Source organism: Acinonyx jubatus, chromosome B2 (assembly GCF_027475565.1).
Source record: "Acinonyx jubatus isolate Ajub_Pintada_27869175 chromosome B2, VMU_Ajub_asm_v1.0, whole genome shotgun sequence".
NCBI classification, from domain to species: Eukaryota; Metazoa; Chordata; class Mammalia; order Carnivora; family Felidae; genus Acinonyx; species Acinonyx jubatus.
Genome location: NC_069385.1, coordinates 49,192,503 through 49,212,116, shown reverse-complemented (window position 1 = coordinate 49,212,116; position 19,614 = coordinate 49,192,503). Strand labels below are relative to the sequence as shown.

Sequence of the window (19,614 nt, the reverse complement as noted above, 5' to 3'; positions counted from 1 at the left end):
GAAAAGTATTAAACTGTCAGATCTGAGAGCTGTATCTGTTTTTATGATTCACCATTTCACTGGTAAGGAGGTAAAGACAAGCTCATCTTTTAAGAGAAACCAATTGTGTCCGGCAGTTATTTAGGAAAAACAGCATGATTCCGATTCTTGGAGAAAAGAAGACATTGATTCCACTTATAATTTGGACTCCATCATTTAATTATTAATGATGGTTTCAGAGCTGCTGTTGGCTTACTTAGGGTCACCAATTTGATTTCAAACCAATAATAACAGCACAAAGATCCCTTGGGTTTCTCCAGAGCAACAGAGTGATCACATCTCTTAGGCAATTGCTACTTCAACTATCAATTGTGCCATTTGTTCAAAATCAACATGTCACTGGGGCACTTGCGTGGCTCAGTTGGTTGAGTGACCGACTTCAGCTCAGGTCATGATCTCACGGTTTGTGGGTTCGAGACCCACATCGGGCTTGTTGTTGTCAGTGCAGAGCCCACTTTGCTTCGTATCTTCTCTCCTCCCCTCTCTCTCGGCCCCTTCTCTTGTGCACTCTCTCTCAAAAATAAAGAAATCTTAAAAAATCAATCAATCAATCAATACGTCACCAAAGCCTTTATTTCAACCCAGATTGGGATCACAAGGTCATAAAGGCATTCACTCTTCTGGGCCTCATCTGTACATTACAATATCAAAGTTATAAAGACCAGCTTTCAAGTTTGATATCCTACAACCATTCTGAGACAAGATCATTTCAACTAAGCTCATTTGGTAGACTATGACAGTGAAAGCAGATTGCCCTTACATACGATAACTTCCTATATGCCAAACATTTAATTTTGTTTCTGTTTCTCCAAGTAGGCAAAGAAAACAAAGAAAAGGAGAGTGTTGGGGCAACTGGGTGGCTCAGTCAGTTAAGTGTCCTACTTCAGGATCAGGTCATGATCTCGTGGTTCACGTGTTCAAGCCCTGCAGCAGGCTGTATGCTGACAGCTCGGAGCCTGGAGCCTGCTTTGGATTCTGTGTCTCCCTCTCTCTCTGCCCCTCCCCTGCTCATGCTCTGTCTCTCACAAAAATAAGTAAACATTGAAAAAAACTTAGAAAGAAATGGGGGGGGGGTGTTTAACTGTACATCTAGATCATTTAGTAGCTTATGCCTAGTAATGTTGGAAAAGGAGAGTTTTGCTTTCTTTTTTTTAATGTTTATTTATTTTTGAGAGAGAGAGAGAGAGAGAGAGTGTGCGAGAGGGGGAGGGACAGAGAGAAAGGAAGACACAGAATCCAAAGCAGGCTCCAGGCTTTGAGCTATCAGCAAAGAGCCCGACGCGGGGCTCGAACTCACAAGCCATGAGATCATGACCTGAGCCGAAGTCAAATGCTTAACTGACTCAGGCACCTGAGTTTTTCTTTCTTAATCAGTGGTGAAAAGAGCCAGGAGAGTATCAAAGCCCCTCATTTCTGGCCCTTTTCCTCCCATCAGAGCAACAAAGGAGCTTGGCTCACATTTTAAAGGGCAAAATTCCAAACCCTTAAGAAGTTTCCCGGAACCTACATTCAGCTACTCAATCATCCCATCTGCAATCAGGTGACATTAGCCCTGATTGGCACTGAAACATTCGGACCTACATATGACCTGGAACCAGTCACTGCTCCGGCAGGAAGTAGATCAGAGGCACTTGGCTGAACCAAGTTTTTCTTTGCAGGGCTTAACCCATAGCTCCATTACCCACTCTTCTGTCAGGTTCAATATTGTATCTACACTGACCTCTGGGTGCAGTTCTTTCACTAATCTGAAGCTCATCTGCTGGAAACACTTTGAATTCTTGTCACAACATGCATTTTTAATGTTTTCCTGATGTATGGCGACCTCTGACCCCTCACCCTTTCTAGCCTCTCAGAACTTTACGTCTCTGTACTGTTCAGACTCTGCACGCCTGCCGTTTGCCCAGGGACCCCATACTCTGTGCTGGCACTAGACCCAGCCTCACCATGCCACAGAGGGACAGGAATGACTGGCCTTGCAACAAGGTGTTGAACTGCCATGTCGCACCACGGCATTCCAGCCAGCCAGTTGCAATTTGACAACATGAGGCTTTTAATCCAAATTCATGAGTCCCCTGTTGTCAACGTAACGAACGCTTCTTAAAAACCTACTCTCTGCCAGGTATTCCTGTGAAAATTACTACCTACACATCACTGCCCAAATCCACACCACTCCCCACTCCCACCCCAAGATTTTTCTGGTTTCAGCTGGACCTGAGAAAGAGTTAGGAGTGAGGGAAACAGCTGACCCCGAATGCTTTATTCTCTGAAGCATGAACTCAAAGTTTTTGCTTACTTATGAATCATAGTCATGATGACAATATCCTTTGAAGTTATTTTCCTTGAAATGCTAGTAAGAGGCATTTTTCCATCCATCTCACAGGGGTTTTGTGTAAATGAATGCTGTTTCTGGAGTACTTCAAAGGAAGTATAAATGCACAAAGTATTCCTGAGTCTCCTTCCATGATGTTCGCTTCCAAGGCATCTAGATAAGCACCGTCTAATAGAAATGGAATGTGAGCTCCGTATGTAATTTTTAATTTTCTAGTGGCACCATTTAAGAAAGTAATAAGAAACAGGTGAAGTAAATGTTGATAATATATATTTATCTAGTCCTTTGTATTCAAAATAGTATCATTTCTCCTGTCTTTAAAATCTCATGCGTATTTTAGACTTGCAGTACATCTCAGTTCAGAGGACTAGTCATTGAAAGTGCTCAGTAGTCACCTGTGGCTAATGGCTACCACATTAAAGAGGTCTAGATGCTCAGTTAGTGAAAGCCATCCAGAACAAAGCTAGAGACTTGGGAAAATTCTTTTAAACTGTTAAGTTTTTGTAATTGACTGAAATGTGCCCAACGGCCATGACAGTAGATCTTCCTTAAAGGTAAGCTATAAATCAGAAGTGATGTTTTCGATTTGTCAGAGCTTACAAAATTACGAAATTGATGAAGTTGGTCCAAGGACTTGCTTACGTCTTGTGTAAATGTAAAAGGCTTTCTCTTACAGGTCTGGCTGGGAGAATTTAAGATGTCATAGTTAATTGGGTAAGGATTTTGATGCTAGACTATTCCACCTTTTGAACTGAGCTCTCTCAAAGGCACCCAAATGCGTTCTGATGAGAATCTCTGTATCAGCATCAGAAGACAAGTTAACAAGGCTATTCAAGTTAGACTCCATCCTTTGCCTATGTAGTGGTATGCCTAGAGGCACTGTGCCCTTGGAAAGGTCAGAGACACAGACTTGTAGCCTGGAGGACCGGTCTACAATCTCCCGATAATTAAATTTGAAGACATAAAGTTCCTGACCCTGAAAAGAGAAGCCTTCTTCCAGTGAGAAAGAGTTATCTAGTCTCTTCCTGTGTGAGAATGTTTTGCCTCAATGTAAACAAACTAAAGAGTTGAAAAATGAGGTGCAAAAATGCCCTCTTCAGGGTAAACAACAAACCAGTTAGGATATGATTTTCTTGGAATGTGTTGCGAATTCCAGAGGCAGGCTCACACTTGTCAAAGAACAGGCAATCCTTCTGATGGACATAATAACCTCAAGACTTAGTTGGATACATTCATGCATTAAGCTTCCCAAATCCAAATCTGTGCTTACATTTTTCATATTTCTTATGTAACCAGATATTTTCTGCATCTTAATGGAAGAAAAAACAAGGCACAGCAAGTATTTGCTTCGAGAACAACTGGGTTCTGAAGACCATTAGAACCAACCTTATTTCGTTGCTTCACTGAACATTACAATCACTTTCTAGCACCTCTGATGCTAGTTTTGTTTTTCCTTTTATGATAACAGAAATCCAACATACTGACTAAAGAAATAAAAGTTTCTGAGACTGTTTGAGTAACTTCGCACAGTCACGGTAGGGTATGGGTGATTCAGCTACTAAATATCCAGTCACGTAGAAATGTATCCCGTGTTCCTTATATTTCTATCTGGAAAGGCCTTTGTTAATGTTATCCTGCAAGCTTCTTGCAGGGCTGGGACTAGGGTGATGCTAGTGACTCACTCACCTCAGGTACAAAATCTAGGAAGGTGCCAAAAACACTCAATTAAAACAAAAAAGTTTTAATGCGACATCTTTAAAAAAACAATTGAAATGAATGTAAAAAAAAATAACCCATATAATGAACAAAATATCAAAATCTTACTTACATCAAGACAGACTCTGACCCTGTGCTGGCTTCCCCCCAATTCTGGCCCTGTTCAGGCTCCTGCTTGGGAGGAAGAGGGAGTGTTCTGTCGGTGAGCTTAAGAGAAAAAACAGAGCATGCCCTTCCTTCAAAATCTGCCAGCCTGCCCTGCTTGTCTGTGAGGTCGGTGTGAACCAGGTGGGCCCCCATGAACGAGGGCCTGCAGTTGGCCAGAGTGGCCAGGAACGCCAAAGTACTGGCAGGATTCATGTTCTTGCTACTTTATCACTGAGGCCTCAGATCCTTTAAGCTGCCCACTGTGCCAAACCACGCGGTCGTCTCTCAACTGTTCACGTGGTAGCAGCTTACTCCTTCAAGGTCAGCGGAAGAGTCTCTCTCCAGTCTGTGAAGACAAAGGATGTGTCTGCGCATGAGGAAGCAGAATCAGGAGAGCAACAACCCATCACCTTTGCCATTTTCTATTGGTTAGACACCGGTCACATTCAAGAGGAGGAGATCATACGAGGGTGTAGATCACCAAGGGTCACCCTAAGGCATCTCTGTATAGTAACCAACCGTGTTACAGAGAAATCAAAAAGAGCTTCAGTGAAGCTTGAAAGCACCCTCAGGTCATATGACAAGTAAGGAGGCAGTTCTAGGATGAAGCTCAGTTCTGTCTGAGGACTCCACAGATATCCTACTAGGCCAGCGTTTTCTAAAATGTCTTCTGTAGAACTCCACTTCTGCAAGATGATATCTGAGGTACTTGCAGAGGGGAACTTTGGTATTTATTTATTTTTTTTTTAACTTATTTATTTATTTATTTTTATAAGAGACTTTGGTATTTAAATAGATTTAGAGAACGCTGGGATAACTGAAGTTAAGCAGGGTTTTTATTATTTTTTTTCATTTTTATTTAAAAAAATTTTTTTAATGTTTATTTATTTCTGAGACAGAGAGAGACAGAGCATGAGTGGGAGAGGGGCAGAGAGAGAGGGAGACACAGAATCTGAAGCAGGCTCCAGGCTCTGAGATGTCAGCACAGAGCCCGACGCAGGGCTCGAACTCACAGACCGCGAGATCATGACCTGAGCCGAAGCTGGATGCCCAACCGACTGAGCCACTCAGGCGCCCCAAAAAGCAGGGTTTCGTCTAGCACTTTTGTTGTAAATCCCCCACTTCCAAACTTCCGATTTCCCATCAATGTCTGAAGAGGATAAAGAAGGGTGAGCTTAACCTTGAAAGAGAACAGACTATCCCACACATCTTCAGGCAGAGGTACTATTACTGAAACAACTGCTGAACGGTTCAGATCCAAATCTCTTGATTCCAGATCCAAATCTCTTGATTCCACGTGCTAGACGTCACGTGGCATCGTGTGTTAAAGAAAAGGAGTGGCTGATTTGCTAATCAGTCATTCTCTAGCAATATTCGTATCTGAAAATGTATCTGGTAATAAATGGGAGAGATCAGAACCTGCAGCTTTGATGGTATTCTTCCTGAAGTTACCAAAATTGCTTTATTTTATTTATTTTATTTTATTTTTTTTTTTTTCCATTTTGCTACAGTCTCTTCCTTTCTTCCTGACTTCCTTCGCCTGGCTATCCATTCCCTGAGATTTGCTTTCTTGAAGGGACGAGGATGCTGCCAGCTGATGGCCAGGAAGTAGATGTCACCCTCCATCGAAGGTCAGCACGGAACTATAGCCAGCACCACGGGAAGGGGCCCTTTAGCAAGGAAACGAGACCGTGCATTTCTCCAAGGCCATGGACAACCAAAAATCTTTCAAAGCTGAACAAGAGGAAATATTCCAGGAATGGCTTTGTGGTTGATTGTACAATTCCCACAAAGTCTGAAGGGAATTTCAAGGAACCTGCCCAAATTCTGTCTGTCCATGTAAAAACTGTTAATCTAATCCTTTGTTTCTTCATTTCTGCATTAAGACCAGCGTCAAAAGGAGAACATAATTGGGCAGTGAGAACTGCAAAAGGAATGAACTGAGTTTTAACCAATAACTGAATAAAACTTAATAGTACACATACATAAAATGATTTTTAGGTTGTTTTTTTTTTTAAACAAACAAGGAAATTTTTGGAAAACTTCCAGAAATAATCTTTCGCAGAAGTGATGGGGGTCGATAACAGTTTACAATATTAATCTGACCCTTTTATTATTATTATTATTATTTGTGTCAAAATCTCCTTGCTCTAGATCGTATTCTCTTTAGTTACTGCTTTTGATCTGCACTGGATTGTTTGCCTTTTTTCAGTTAATGGAAGGAATTCTATGCATGAAATGGTACAAACTAAGGTCAGATATCTGGGGCCAGAATGTCAGCAGGAACCCATGTACTGGACTGTGAGGGGTAAATCACCACTGGTCACAAAAAAGAGAGAGAGAGAGAGAGCGTAATTGAGAATTGGTTTTCTGTTTTCCTGAAGGAAGAGAATGGTGTTTTTCACATGTCTATTTCCACTTAAGAAAAAAGCAATACAAGTAGCAGTTTACAATTTCCCCAAATGTTGGATTGTCTTTCTTTACCTCCATTTTAAGAGCAAAAACACTTTTTCTTCACCTGGTTAACCCCTGAGTTTCTGTCTTCCTTCTCCCTAAAAAGAGGATTTTTTTTACACCCTGTGTTTATATAATTTGAAGACTAGTTAGTATTCCGAACTTCAGTCTTGTTGCTGTCCTTTACCACCTACTAATGAGAATTATTCTTGAATAATTGCGGCCAGAAAGCAAGATTCTACTTAAGACCGGGGAAGGTTAATTCCAGTTAGCGTAAAGGTCAGGAATTGAATTTATGGTGTTACTGTATTCAGCTACGAAATAATCAGGAAAAGCCACAGCTTTTTCTATTGGAACTCAGATTCCATGTGTGTTAACTCTAGCCATACTCCTTGAAGAGGCTGGACAATCAAACAACAGTGAGTCCTGGAAAGGACTAGGACAGCATTAATAGGAGTTAGAAACAATATATCATGTAATCCTTTAGACTGGGGGTCAGCAAACTTTTGTAAAAAGCCAGATAATAAATACTCTGGGCTTTGTAGACCACATCCAGTGTCTGTAGCATATTGTCCTTTGTTTTTCTTACAACACTTTAAAATTTAAAAGCCCTTTTTAACTCTTATACTGTACTCAAACAAGCCACATTTGGCCTAAAGGCTATAGTTTGCTAATTCCTGCTTTAGTCCATTTATATTCATTAAAATAAATTCTTTTTTTTTATATAGATTTAAAACTCAAGGCTCCTAGTTGTTTAAAAATAGCTCAATAAAGTAATGGGTCAAATGTGATAAAAAATTTCACGTTGTACAAATATAATCCAAGGTGTCAAGTCAAAGGGGCTGACTTACTTGCCAGTTTTTATTTTCTTTTTCTACCTCAAAAAAAAAAAAAAATTAAACTTAAGAAAACTATTGTAGAGTCTAATTAAAATTGTGTAGCTTTTCAAATAGGAAATTTTCTTCTTTAATATATCTGTCTAAAATTCATGAATTGTATGTTCAAAGGCAAAAGCTGCCTAATATAGCCTTACCTGGCAAATTATGTTTCCCATAAATACCAAGATAATGTTAATTCTTGGGTTAGTTATGAAAAAGGAGGAGGAGGAGGGGGAAGAGAATGAGAAAACTATATATGTAATGTTATAACCACTAAGTCAGAAACATAACACCAGTAATTAATAACAATTCAGTTGACCAGGTTAGCTTTCAAAACACAATTGATAAAAAGAAAAACTTACTTTTCCTATGGAAAAGTAGTCAAAGACTAGTTACTTAAGGTGACTCTCCCAAGAGGCTGATCAAGCTAAGATTAGTCTTATATTGTGGAGTGGGGGGGTGCAGCTGATCTTGGGAATACAGAGCCAACTGTCTTTCTCTGTAATTTCTTTGCAGTACCGTAATGTCAGGGAGGAATACTTCTACATTTTACATTTTATATTATGCCCACCTCAAACACCTGATTACTTTAAAGTCTTTAGGTGAATTTTGAATTCTACCCTATAATATAGCCACATCACTTTTATATCAGAGAATAGGAGATTGGTTAAATTTCTCCAGGCGCTACTCAAGTTCCCAAATGCCTACCCACGTCTACCTTATAGGTTCATCTGCACCTCCTGTGGAGTAACTCTGTTCCCATGTGGGCTTCCCAGGAGCCAACAGAAACGAACTAAAGAACACCTTTCTGCCGCAGTGACTGGGTCTCCTGTTAGGGACTCCCAGCTCTGAGCTAAGGCTTTTGGATAGGACAAGAGAGAGGACAAAAGCCAGACACCAGGCTGTCTGGAATGTGCCTAAGTCAAGATTTGCATATATCAGAGAATATTTTAAATGTGCCAGAAAACTGCTACTTAAAAGACAGAAACTAGAAGTCTCTTGGTAAAAATTACTTTTTAAAAAAATGTTTATGTATTGACTTGTTGATTTTATGGATTTTGAGAAAGAGAGATGGGGGAAGGGCAGAGAGAGGGAGAGAGAGAATCCCAAGTAGGCTCCACACGGTCAGCACAGAGCCCGACTTGGGGCTCGAACTCACAAACCATGAGATCATGACCTGAGCCCAGGTCAAGAGTCCAAGGCTTAACCGACTGAGCCATCCAGGCGCCCTGCCAGAAGTTCATTTTTTTAACACAGATTTTTATATTGCTTACAGTACAAAATTACCTACTTAAGATTATACTATAACAATGACAAGAATACTGTATTACCCCCCACTTTACAGAAAACTGAGCTGCAGAGAGGGCAAGTGAGTAACTTCCGGGTAGTCCCCGGGGCTGGGATGTAGTAGAGACTGACTTGAACCCAGGCTGTTTGACCCCATAGCCTGTTTTAACTCTGTGCTCTTCGTGATGCTATTCTGACACAGAACGACATTAAAATCAAAACAGTTCTTAGCATTTTAGCAACTTCTTCCTGTTCTGCTTTATGCTGAAATTAGCCCTACTTCTATTTAATAACCCCATCACTGATTACTATCGTAATGCCAGCTGAAATATTATACTATAAAGAGGAAAGAAAATGAGTACTCCTAGCTCTTCGCTTCCTATGGATCATTTATGCTGGTAGAATCTAAAGCATCACTCCATTAGCTTGTACTTAATAGCAAATCGTTTGGGGCCTGCACAGCCCCTAGCGATTTCACCAGCCACCCTCTGTGCTTCCATTTGTTAATGTTCACCTGCTCCCCCTCATTAATATGCAAACATGCAGTGACTTCAGCTTATTCCCAAAGCCTCGTCTTGACATGAAGTCGTCTTTTCTCTCCGTGTGCTTCTTGGAGAAGCCATTATCTGAACTCAGAAATGTCCTGTAGCAAAATAGCTTTTTCTGAGGAATAGAAACATCTCATAACCCTGATGACAGAAACAAAAGGCATCATTGCCTGATAAAATGGCAGTCTAACCATGAATCCCCATAATCAGCTATTTAAATCCCCATCTCACCGTGAGGTTTTGCTCTAGCATAAGCTATCATGCCCACAAATACTGACGAGCACATGATCGTCGTGGACTCTGGCTATAGAAAATGTCTGGCTGATGTGTTTCATGCTACTCTAATTGTGTTCCTTATATTTAACTCGGGTCACCTTTGTTAGAGGTGCCCCCAACCAGACCAGCAGTCATTTTTTCTTGCTGCATAAGCATGACAAAGTTCAAGTGCTGCCCCATTGTGACCTTACAGCTCTCCTAACAAAAACTTCTCTCTGCAACTACCGGGATGTGGCAAAAAGGCAATCTGAGCTTCCTGCTTCTGCGTGCTTTGGATACGTGACCTTTCCTGTCCAAAGTTCAGTGGGGGTCGAGGATAAAGTTCTGATTCCGGTATGCATCATTTCTGGTGTGTAGATACGAGGCACGTAAGCAAGCTTTAAACAAGAGGGTGTGTGATTTTTAAACTTGGCTGAAAATATTTTCATTGACCTTTTTCAGAGTGTGAAAAACTTTCTGCCCTCGAGTGAACTCTGTCAATCTTTGATTGCGCTTCTGGTCTCCTTGGTGTGGTTATAAGAAACAATATTGAAGTGTCTAATTCTTCTGTTTGCAAGCATCATGCACACAAGTGTATAATAGTTTACCATTTGTTCTAGCACAGAATTAGGACCGTATAGTCCTAATTGTCCATATAGTTGAAGCAGAAGCCCTTTAATGACGATTTTCTACATTTATCGAAAGGTAATGTTGTGGTGTTGGCCTGATATATGGGTGAGTTGCCTCCAATTCTTTGTTTCCTTTTGTATCAGACTAGAAGAAATTTCTATCCCAAACCTAGAAGTACCACCCGAACACCATCCTTTTAACACATCCTTTTAACTCCATCCCTTTAACATCATTTACCTTGGGTTTTACGAAGAGTTCCCCTAAAGTCTTACTTGTGAATGTCACTCTAAATAAACCACACTGTAGTTAATATGGAGAGGCAGCCCCAGACATGTGCATAACAATCAAGAGATCCAAAAAGAAGAGTTTTTAAGATCAAGATTTGAGTCAAGTTAATTACTTCCTACTGGTAAATTGCACCCATTATAAAACAGAAACATTAAGATCGTGTTGTGAGGATTAATGAGATCACGTTGGTTAAGCGCTTTAAGCCCTTTGGAGATAGATTCCATCATTTTGCCACCTGGGTGCACGATAAAAAAGAAAATACCCCAGTTTTCTTTGAGGCACAATGTATAGAGTTAGCAACAGCCAGCAGGCTTTATCAATCTTTTTTTCTTTTATCTTTTTAATAACTAATATTGTTGGAGGAGGGAATGTTGCAAACCAAGGCTAAAAGTGAGATAAAGGCAGATAGCTGATTCCTGTAACTTCTACCCAATACATTAGACTTATAGCCAAATTTTACCAAATTCACTTGTCAGTCTACATTTCAGAGCAAAATGAGCAAGAGGTTTAAGATGAGAGCAAACTGGATTGGAATTCTGGTTCTACTGGATGGGTAACTCTCTTTAAACGTCAATTTCTGCAACTATAAAATGCAATGACAAGCTTCCTTCTAATAATTACAATTGAAATAATTCAGACCTACACTTTTATGGAGAACAAATGAAACTTGCTGAACAAAATATTGATGATAATAATAAAAACAATAATTGCTTCTTAAAAACATCAAAGAGATAATAAGATGCTGAGGAATTACTGGACCAAAATCTAAAAGACAAGATCCCTGAGAAGGAAAGCCAAGATGTAAAGCCACTTTTGCGCCAAAGTCATCTGCCAATCTAGAAAAAAATAAAACAGTAGCAAAACGAGCTGAGCTTTTGGTAGCCTTAGAGACTGAGAGGGAGGAGGCAAAGCCCAGAGTCTACCAAAGCTGGGGACTCTGATAAACTGATGCCAGTCTAACCTGGAGCCCTAGGATGAGGGGGCTCAAAAGTCATCCAGCCCTCACAGACCTGCAGGGCTCTGGGTATCCTAGAGAACCTCAGCTTTGGACTGGGATCAGGAGATTTTCTAAGACTCCCGGGAGCATGATGTGTCTGGGACAATGGTGGCCAATAAACTTTCATTCATAATGCAAACTTTTAGATTTAACATAGATTTTCGTAAGTGCCTTAGATTTTACTTATACAGGGCTTGTTAATGCCTATTTTTCAAGTTTATGATTGGAGTCTGATGATACCGCTGATATCAATGGTTAGGCATAATGGTGAATTAGTCTCCTATGTTATTCTTACTTACGTTACCTTCATTTCTTTCTCTCAATTTAGTATCTTTTCTTTTGCCCTTTGCCCCTTTCTCCCTTCAACTCCCAGGTTCAACATCCTCTCTCAGTCACCTTCACCTAAGAGCCTTCCCATAGCTTCTTCACCATATTATGAATTATTCTCAAGTTCAGTCATGTCACACGGGAAATAGTATAAAGAAAGGGCACAGTGGGATCACAACAACATCAAGGCGACTTTAGGACATGTGTTCCCTCCACAACTTTTCCTAGTATAGTAATTTTGAAGAGTTTGTTGTATTATGATATTTGTGAATTCATCTATCTCAATACCTTTGTTACTAGATGTTGAGCAGATGATATGTGACCAACAGTAGCCAGATGCTGAAGAGAGTAGAAAAAAAAGCCCATTAATGATTCCTGTCCCTCAGGATGCACTTCATCTGCAGCTGAAGAAAATAAATGAAAACATATTGGGCAATGAGAGAAACAACGGGAATTCAGAGAAGACTGTATGAGGAAACACTGTGTGACTTCCACTGGGAATATAAGGGGAGGCACTGAAGTGCCAAGGAAGTAAGAGAGCAGATGCTGGGCTACCTGGGTGGCTCAGTCAGTTAAGTGTCCGGCTTCGGCTCAGGTCATGATCTCACTGTCCATGGGTTCGAGCCCCATATCAAGATCTGTGCTGACAGCTCAGAGCCTGGAGCCTACTTTGGGTTCTGTGTCTCCCTCTCTCTCTGCCATTCCCCGGATCACTCTCTGTCTCTCAAAAATAAATAAAGCATTTTAAAAAATAGAAAATAATGAAAAATAAAAAGAGACAGCAGATACTATGCGTGAAAGCAAGGACTATACCACAGAGGACAGGGGCAGAGGGAGCATGACCAGACAATAAAAATAAATAAATGAATCAAAAGCCCACTGTGTGTTGTATGCTATTCCACACGTCTTACAGCTATCTTAGACACCTCAAAAAGCCTTACCAGGAGGTATTACCATCAGTTACAGATAGTCAATTGAGGCTTAATCCATTGAGGCCATACCACAGAGTCTATAAGTAGTGAAGCTAGAATTTGAAGCCGGTTCATAAGGACACCAAAACCTGTGCTCTTAGCTACTACCCCAGAATGATTTTACCAGGGTCATTTCATGGAAGGCCTAGCAAGAAGGTAAACAGGGGTTATTGGCAATAGGCAAATGCAGTCAACCCTTCTGGGTTCTTGAGGAAGGAAGTGAAATGCTAAAAGCACCTTTTAGAGCAATTCCTCGAATCTTGACACGGAAGAATCAACAGAAATTAGTTATGACTAAATCAATTAGACCCAGTAGAAGATTGTGGGCTATATCCAAGGTTTGACGTGTTCTGGTCTGAAACCCAGTGGTGGGTGTGAGAACAGAGAGCAACTGATGAGTCTAAAAACTAGTCTAAAGGAAGAAAAGAAAGACATGTTGACATTGGCTAAACAAATGAAGAAGGAAGAAAAGCCAAAGAAAATCTTAGAGAGAAATGGCGGGAAAAAAAAAAAAAAAATTGACAAGCTAACCGTAGAAAGGGAAGCAATCTCTATGAGAAGAAAGGGAGTTCAAGTTCCAATGTGTTCAGCTTGGGGCAATGGCAGGACGTAGGAGGAATGGTGTATCATGAGCATTGAGAAACCCTTGGATAAGAGACCATAGTAAGATGCCTGTGAAGGAACAGGAAATGTAAAACACCAGAGTGTCAGTAAGATAACTTATTGTGTTAAGTCTCAGAAGCTTCTTACAGGGAAAAATACAACAGAAGTACTTAATAAATAATGAGAACCCTTCCCCTAGCTGCCACTTTGCCTGAATTTCTCTTCACTTCATGCTTTCCTCTGAGTAGGCACTAACTGCCAGCCATTCGTGTCGCAATATCACCTCCCACTTCTTAATTTCTGCCCTTTGTTTGTTTGTTTAGATGTGCCTATGCCTTTAATCCTGCTTTTCTTCTGTGCTGTCTCAAATAATAAGGACAACAATGACTGGAATCTACCTCTTTCGGCCTATCCAGCAGTGATTGGAGTGATATCCTTCTATACCATGTTATTTCATAGTAAACATGACATTAAACTCAATTACATCGAAGATTAAGTTCTTGAAAGTCAGCCTTTCTAATGAGACTGACCTCACAACTCTTTGCATGACCTTTGTTGAATCACTATGGGTCAAGGCTGAGCTACTATTAAAACAAACAAACAAACAAACACAAACTCAAAATATAGGGGCTCAACTACATGGAATTGTTTTTTCACCCATGTCATAGCTCAACAGCAGTTAAGGTGTGGTGGGATCAGTCTGATATCGTCACTGCACAGCTTCTATGTTAGAGATTAAGGACGCTGTTCCAGTCACTGGAAAGGGGGCAAAAGAAAGTAGAGGGCAATAAGCTTCTTTTTTCCAAAGAAGTGACACACAATGTACATACATCACTTCGGCTCATACTTTATGGCGCTGGACTTAGTCATGTGACTCAGGGCTAGCTCAAATAAAGCTGGGGAATATGGCTTCTAGCTGGGTGGTCTTGTACCAGCTACATGATTGTAGAGGAGAGAGAGCAGGCCGTTCAGGGCTTTATTATTAAAAAGAAAAAACGGAGGATGAATTTGAGGGAACAATTAGCAGGCCCTACTACATCTGGGTTTAGAGCCCCACTCCTCATTATGCTGTTCTCTTCATTTAACGAGACCTCCCTCTCCAGGTGTCCAAATAATTTTTAAAACAGCTAATCTACTCCGTAGTACTGTTTTCGAATGGAACATATTACTATTTAGAAGAGCTGAGGGGAGTGGCTCAGTCGGTAGAGCGTCCGACTTCGGCTCAGGTCATGATCTCACAGCTCCTGAGTTCGAGCCCCGCGTCAGGCTCTGGGCTGACGGCTCGGAGCCTGGAGCCTGCTTCCGATTCTGTGTCTCCCTCTCTCTCTGCCCCTAACCCGTTCACATTCTGTCTCTCTGTCTCTCAAAAATAAACATTTAAAAACAAAAAGTGAAGGGACAACGGCTTCAATTAGCAGTTGGAAGTGAGGGGCCAGAATTGGCATCCGAGTCTCCTCTTTTCCCTCCGCATCTCACCACACAGGAGACCCTTGATTCTGAGAAATAAAATTTGGACACTGCTCTCACAGAGGTTTTTTTTATCAAAAAGGAATGTGTCATGCCTCCTAAGCAGTCAGACCCAACCAGTGAAAATTACTCTCTCCCATTTAAATAATGGAAAGTCCTCTTCAACTCCTGATTTACATCCATCTTGTCAGCTCAGTGAACAAGCGAGCTCAGAGCCATTTTCCCAGTCTGCCCTGCTAAGCTTCTGACCTTGCAGAACACCCTGCCAAGTGTGAATTAATAATCACTTTGATGCAAAGGGTAAAAGGGGAGGATATTTCTGTGATTCTTCCCCACAAATCTAATCTTGACAAATGGAATCGCATTATGTCTCATTAGCTAATAAACTATCTAGATTGAAATTGCATGTAGGGCGAGAAATGAACTCCAATTATGCCTAACACTCCTGGAAACAACTTTTCATCTTCATTTCAAGAATAGAGGAGATGAAAAAAAAAAAAAATCCCTGAGGAAAAGTCAACAGAACTGAAAACAAAACACGAAGAAGTTTTCATTTTAGCCACTAATCCCATAGCCTTCCATTACTGAAATCTAAGAAAACATGGCAAACACCTTGACTGTGGGGGGGCCATGGCTGATTATTTCAAGTCCTCTGAGCCAAAACCAGGCCATGAAGATCATCAGGGCTTTCTGTCACAATCAGAATATTTAACAGCTTTCTTTCTTCCTTTCTTTCTTTCTTGTTTTTGTTAGCATTGTACTATAGTTTCTCATTTATTCACCCGTTTTCTGATGAAAGTTCCCAGTGAGAGAATCTCTTTCTTGAAATGCCCATGTTTGGGGTGCAAATCATTTACATTTCAAATTTCTGAATGTGGGGGTAAGTTATATCCAGCTACTTATTAATAATATTCCTAGGATTAGTTCAAAATGGGTCATATCAGTACCTGTGAAAGGAAATTCTTTGCAGGACAATCTCATGGTCTGAATTAACAAAATGCACATGCTTTATCACAGAGTGACTTTGTCATGGCCTAAAAGCACTCGTATTTAGGTTATTAATACTGTATAGAATTCAAACCGAAAACTCAAAATACTGATGCACTTTATATTTGGAAGAGTAAAGCTTCTCCATAAAACAAGAGGTCTCTTGTTTTATAAAGAAATAACTTCCAAGATATACTGACATTTTTATTGTCTTACTAGTGATTACTTTGCTCAAAAGAATTACAGAAGAATAATATTTAGGATTCATAATGAAACACACATTAGAGCATCTATAATTTAAGTTTTGTTTCAGTTTCAATTCTTTTCATTTGCACAGGACCTGATGGCAAACTCATTCCAGAAAATTTTAGGGTTTCAGAGATTGCTTTACATGTTCTATCAGATGATATTTAGATGATCAAAATACTGTTTTGCAAATCCTAGTCCTTGAAGAGTTATGAATAACCACTTGTATTCAGGAGAGAGAATCCATGAAAACAAACCTGACGATACGAATGCAGCGTGTTATTTTTCCAGCAATTCATATTCTAGGTGCCGGATCAAACCAGTAATTACACTATCTGAGTCTTACAGAGACAAAATCAGATTAAAATCAAATTATGGCACCTGGTCAAATACTTTCCCAAATAAAAACAAAAAGAGAGTCGATAATCCCTTTTTAAAGAGGCCAGTTGCTTCAACTCACAAGATAAACAGCATTCAGCAAGTCCCAGCTCAGAGGCAGTACCTGTTCCAGCGGTGCGATGGCCCTCACGGTAAACTTCCCTTAGCCTATATCTTTCTTGTTGTCTTTAGTCTTTTAAGTGTATGTATGTATATGCGCGCACACACGTATAATAAGAGTCTGTTTTGAAGTTTATCTCTGCATGAAATTATAGCTTGTCATTACAGTAGAATACTCTAAACTTCTACAGGATAAGGGCAATGTCTTCCTTATTGACCTCAAATCCCCAGTGATTGGCACAAAGCAGGTGCTCAACGAGTATTTTAAAATGAATAAGTGAATGAATAAACTAGTGCCAGGATTTTCACTCCCACACCCTATAAAAACTACTTTTGTCAGGGTCACCAATTACCTTTATGTTGCTGACGTCAGCCGTCCATTCAGCGTCCATGCGGTTTTGACACAGCAGCCCATCTGACAAAGTTGGTCCCTGTCTCTTCTCTGAGATCTTCCTCCTACAACACTGATCCCTCTTTTTCAATCTGTTTTTGTCAGTTTCTCTTCTCCTCCCTGAGTTTTCATGTCAGACAGCCTGGATTCGGGGGTGGTCCTCTTTTTCTCTATTCCTCAGTGAGCTCACCTAATCTCATGGCTTTCAAACGACATCACTAACTTTCAGACCTATATCTACAGCCAGCTCCAAACTATCTAGTCACTTATTGATCTCCCCATGTGGATAGCTACTAGGCATCTCAAACTTTCTATATCCAAAGTTGAACTCCTCCTCTCTTCCCTATTCATCCACTTACTTCTGCCCCAAACATGTCCCATTTGCACCCATCTTCCCATCGGTTCATGGCTTTTCTGTTCTCCAGGTGCTCAGTCACCCACTGCCCCTACCACCATGTGACTAGAAGTGCCCTCAGAAGCAGAAAAACTGGCTTGTCTCTCCCTCCTACACTCCTCCTCCCACCATGCTTTCCATTGGCAGATTTTACGTGAAAGCCAGCTGGCAAGAGAGCCTAGGAACAATGGTCTGCAAGCCTCCAGACTCATGGTACACAGAGGAGAGTTTAGAAGCCTGAGAGTGGAGCTGAGCATCTGTGGACGCTATCTGCCACAGCCTACTAACTCATCTCCCTGCTTCCCCCCTTATCCCCTTGATTATTCTCACCATTGCACCCAGAGGCACTTTTTAAAAATGAAAATTAGACGTCACTCCTCTGCTAGAATAGAGAAAAATAAAACAAACCCTATTTGCTCTCTGTTTCACTGAATAAAAGCCAAAACGCTCACAGATGGCTACAAATAGAATGTGATCTAACCTCTGTGGTCTTTCTGACTTAGCTCTGTAGCAGCTAACCTGGCCTCCTGCTCCTGGGACACCTGTCCGCTCCCTTTTGCCCTTGGCACTGGTTGTTCTAAAAGCCTAAAACACTCTTTCCCCACGTGGTCGCCCTCACCACTGTCTTTTCTTAGTTATTACTTTTCTAATGAAATTTTATTTTAAATTTAAATTTTAATTTTAAATCCCATCCCCAGAATTTCTAGTACCCATGCAATATTGTGATTCAGAAGAAATATATATTTTGGTCACTCAGTTGACTAGATGTGTTTGGTCTTTGTCCATAGTTCTTCACTCACTGCTCCTAAAACTCTTGGAATTTCCTGTGATGACAGCAAATAAGGTGTCCTTTATTATGTTAATGGAGTGACTTTTGGACCCCACCTAAGGGTAGGGGCTGGCTGCCAGAAGAACCAGCTGTGTGATTTAAAGGTTTGGAACTTTCAGTTCCACTAACCTCACCCCCAATCTAGAACCGGAGAGGGGCTACAGGATGGATTAGCCAATAGTTGATGAGTTAATCAATTGTGCCGATATAGCAAAGCTTCCATACAAGTCCAAAAGGACAGAGTTTGGAGAGCTTCCAGGTTGGTGAACACTTGCAGATCCAGGGAGAGTGGTATGCCTAGAGAGGTCAGGAAAGTTCTGTGCCCTTTCCATATCCTTCACCCTCTACATCTCTTCATCTGGTTGTTGATTCATATCCTTTATCATATCCTTTAATGAACTGGTAAACAGAGGTGTTTCCCTGAGTCCAGTGAGTTGCTTTAGCAAATTAAAGGAACCTAAGGAGGAGATCATTGGAACCACCAATCTATAGCTGGTTGCCTAGACTCGCAGGTAACAGCCTGGGGCTTGTGCCTGGTCTCTGAAGTGGGGAGGTGGGATTGGGGAATGAGGCAGTCCTACAATACTGAACCCTTAACCTGTGGAATCTGATGCTATCTCCTAGTAAATAGTATCAGAATTGAGTTGACACCAGCGGGGTGTCCAAGAATTGCTTAGTGTTTTGTTGGGGGGAATCGCCCCCTACACTGGAAGGAAGTCCTAAAACTCTAAAAGAACCCCCTTCTCTGATTTCTTTGCTGTTGGTCGTGTTTTGAACACAACACTTATCACTTACTAGCCACAGAATAATTTACATGTTTAGTTTTTCATGTTTTTTAAAAAAATTATCTCTCCCTGCATAAAAAGATAAACCCCACAAAAGCAAGAATCTTTGTCCAATGACATTTCATAGGCCTAGGCCAGTGTTCTAAAAGTAATGAAATCAGTTCCCCACATGCTTGCCCCAATGGACATCAAGTCAAGGCTATTAACCAGGCCCTTGGTTTGTGCCGAGAATAGAACACCTGCAGGACTTTTCTTGTTTATTTTTAACAGTTAAACTTGACTTTCATGCCTTCTCAAATAAATAGCTTTGTAGGAGGAAACATAGAAGATGGATATTACAAGGAAATGGTAAGATAGCTGCACAGTAACAAAAACCCAGTCAAACCGGCCGAAGCCGAAAGGTGATTTATTGGCTGCATAAGTGGAAAATCCAGGAACCGACATGGAAATGGCGTGACTGGATCCATATACTCTAGGTGGAACACCAAGAATCAGTCTCTCTTTTTCCACATGACTTTTGTGTTGACCTTATTCTCAGGCAGGGACTC

General features: G+C 40.8%; 1 long non-coding RNA gene across 1 annotated transcript in view; it reads right to left on the bottom strand.

The window, feature by feature from the left end:
• The window catches only part of LOC106968917 (uncharacterized), a 30,723-nt gene extending 13,147 nt beyond the window's left edge, over window positions 1-17,576 (bottom strand). Inside the window, exon 1 of the long non-coding RNA XR_001429240.3 lies at window positions 17,021-17,576. This is a non-coding gene — a long non-coding RNA (uncharacterized LOC106968917). The remainder of the gene's footprint in view (window positions 1-17,020) is intronic.
• Window positions 17,577-19,614: the final 2,038 nt, after the last annotated feature.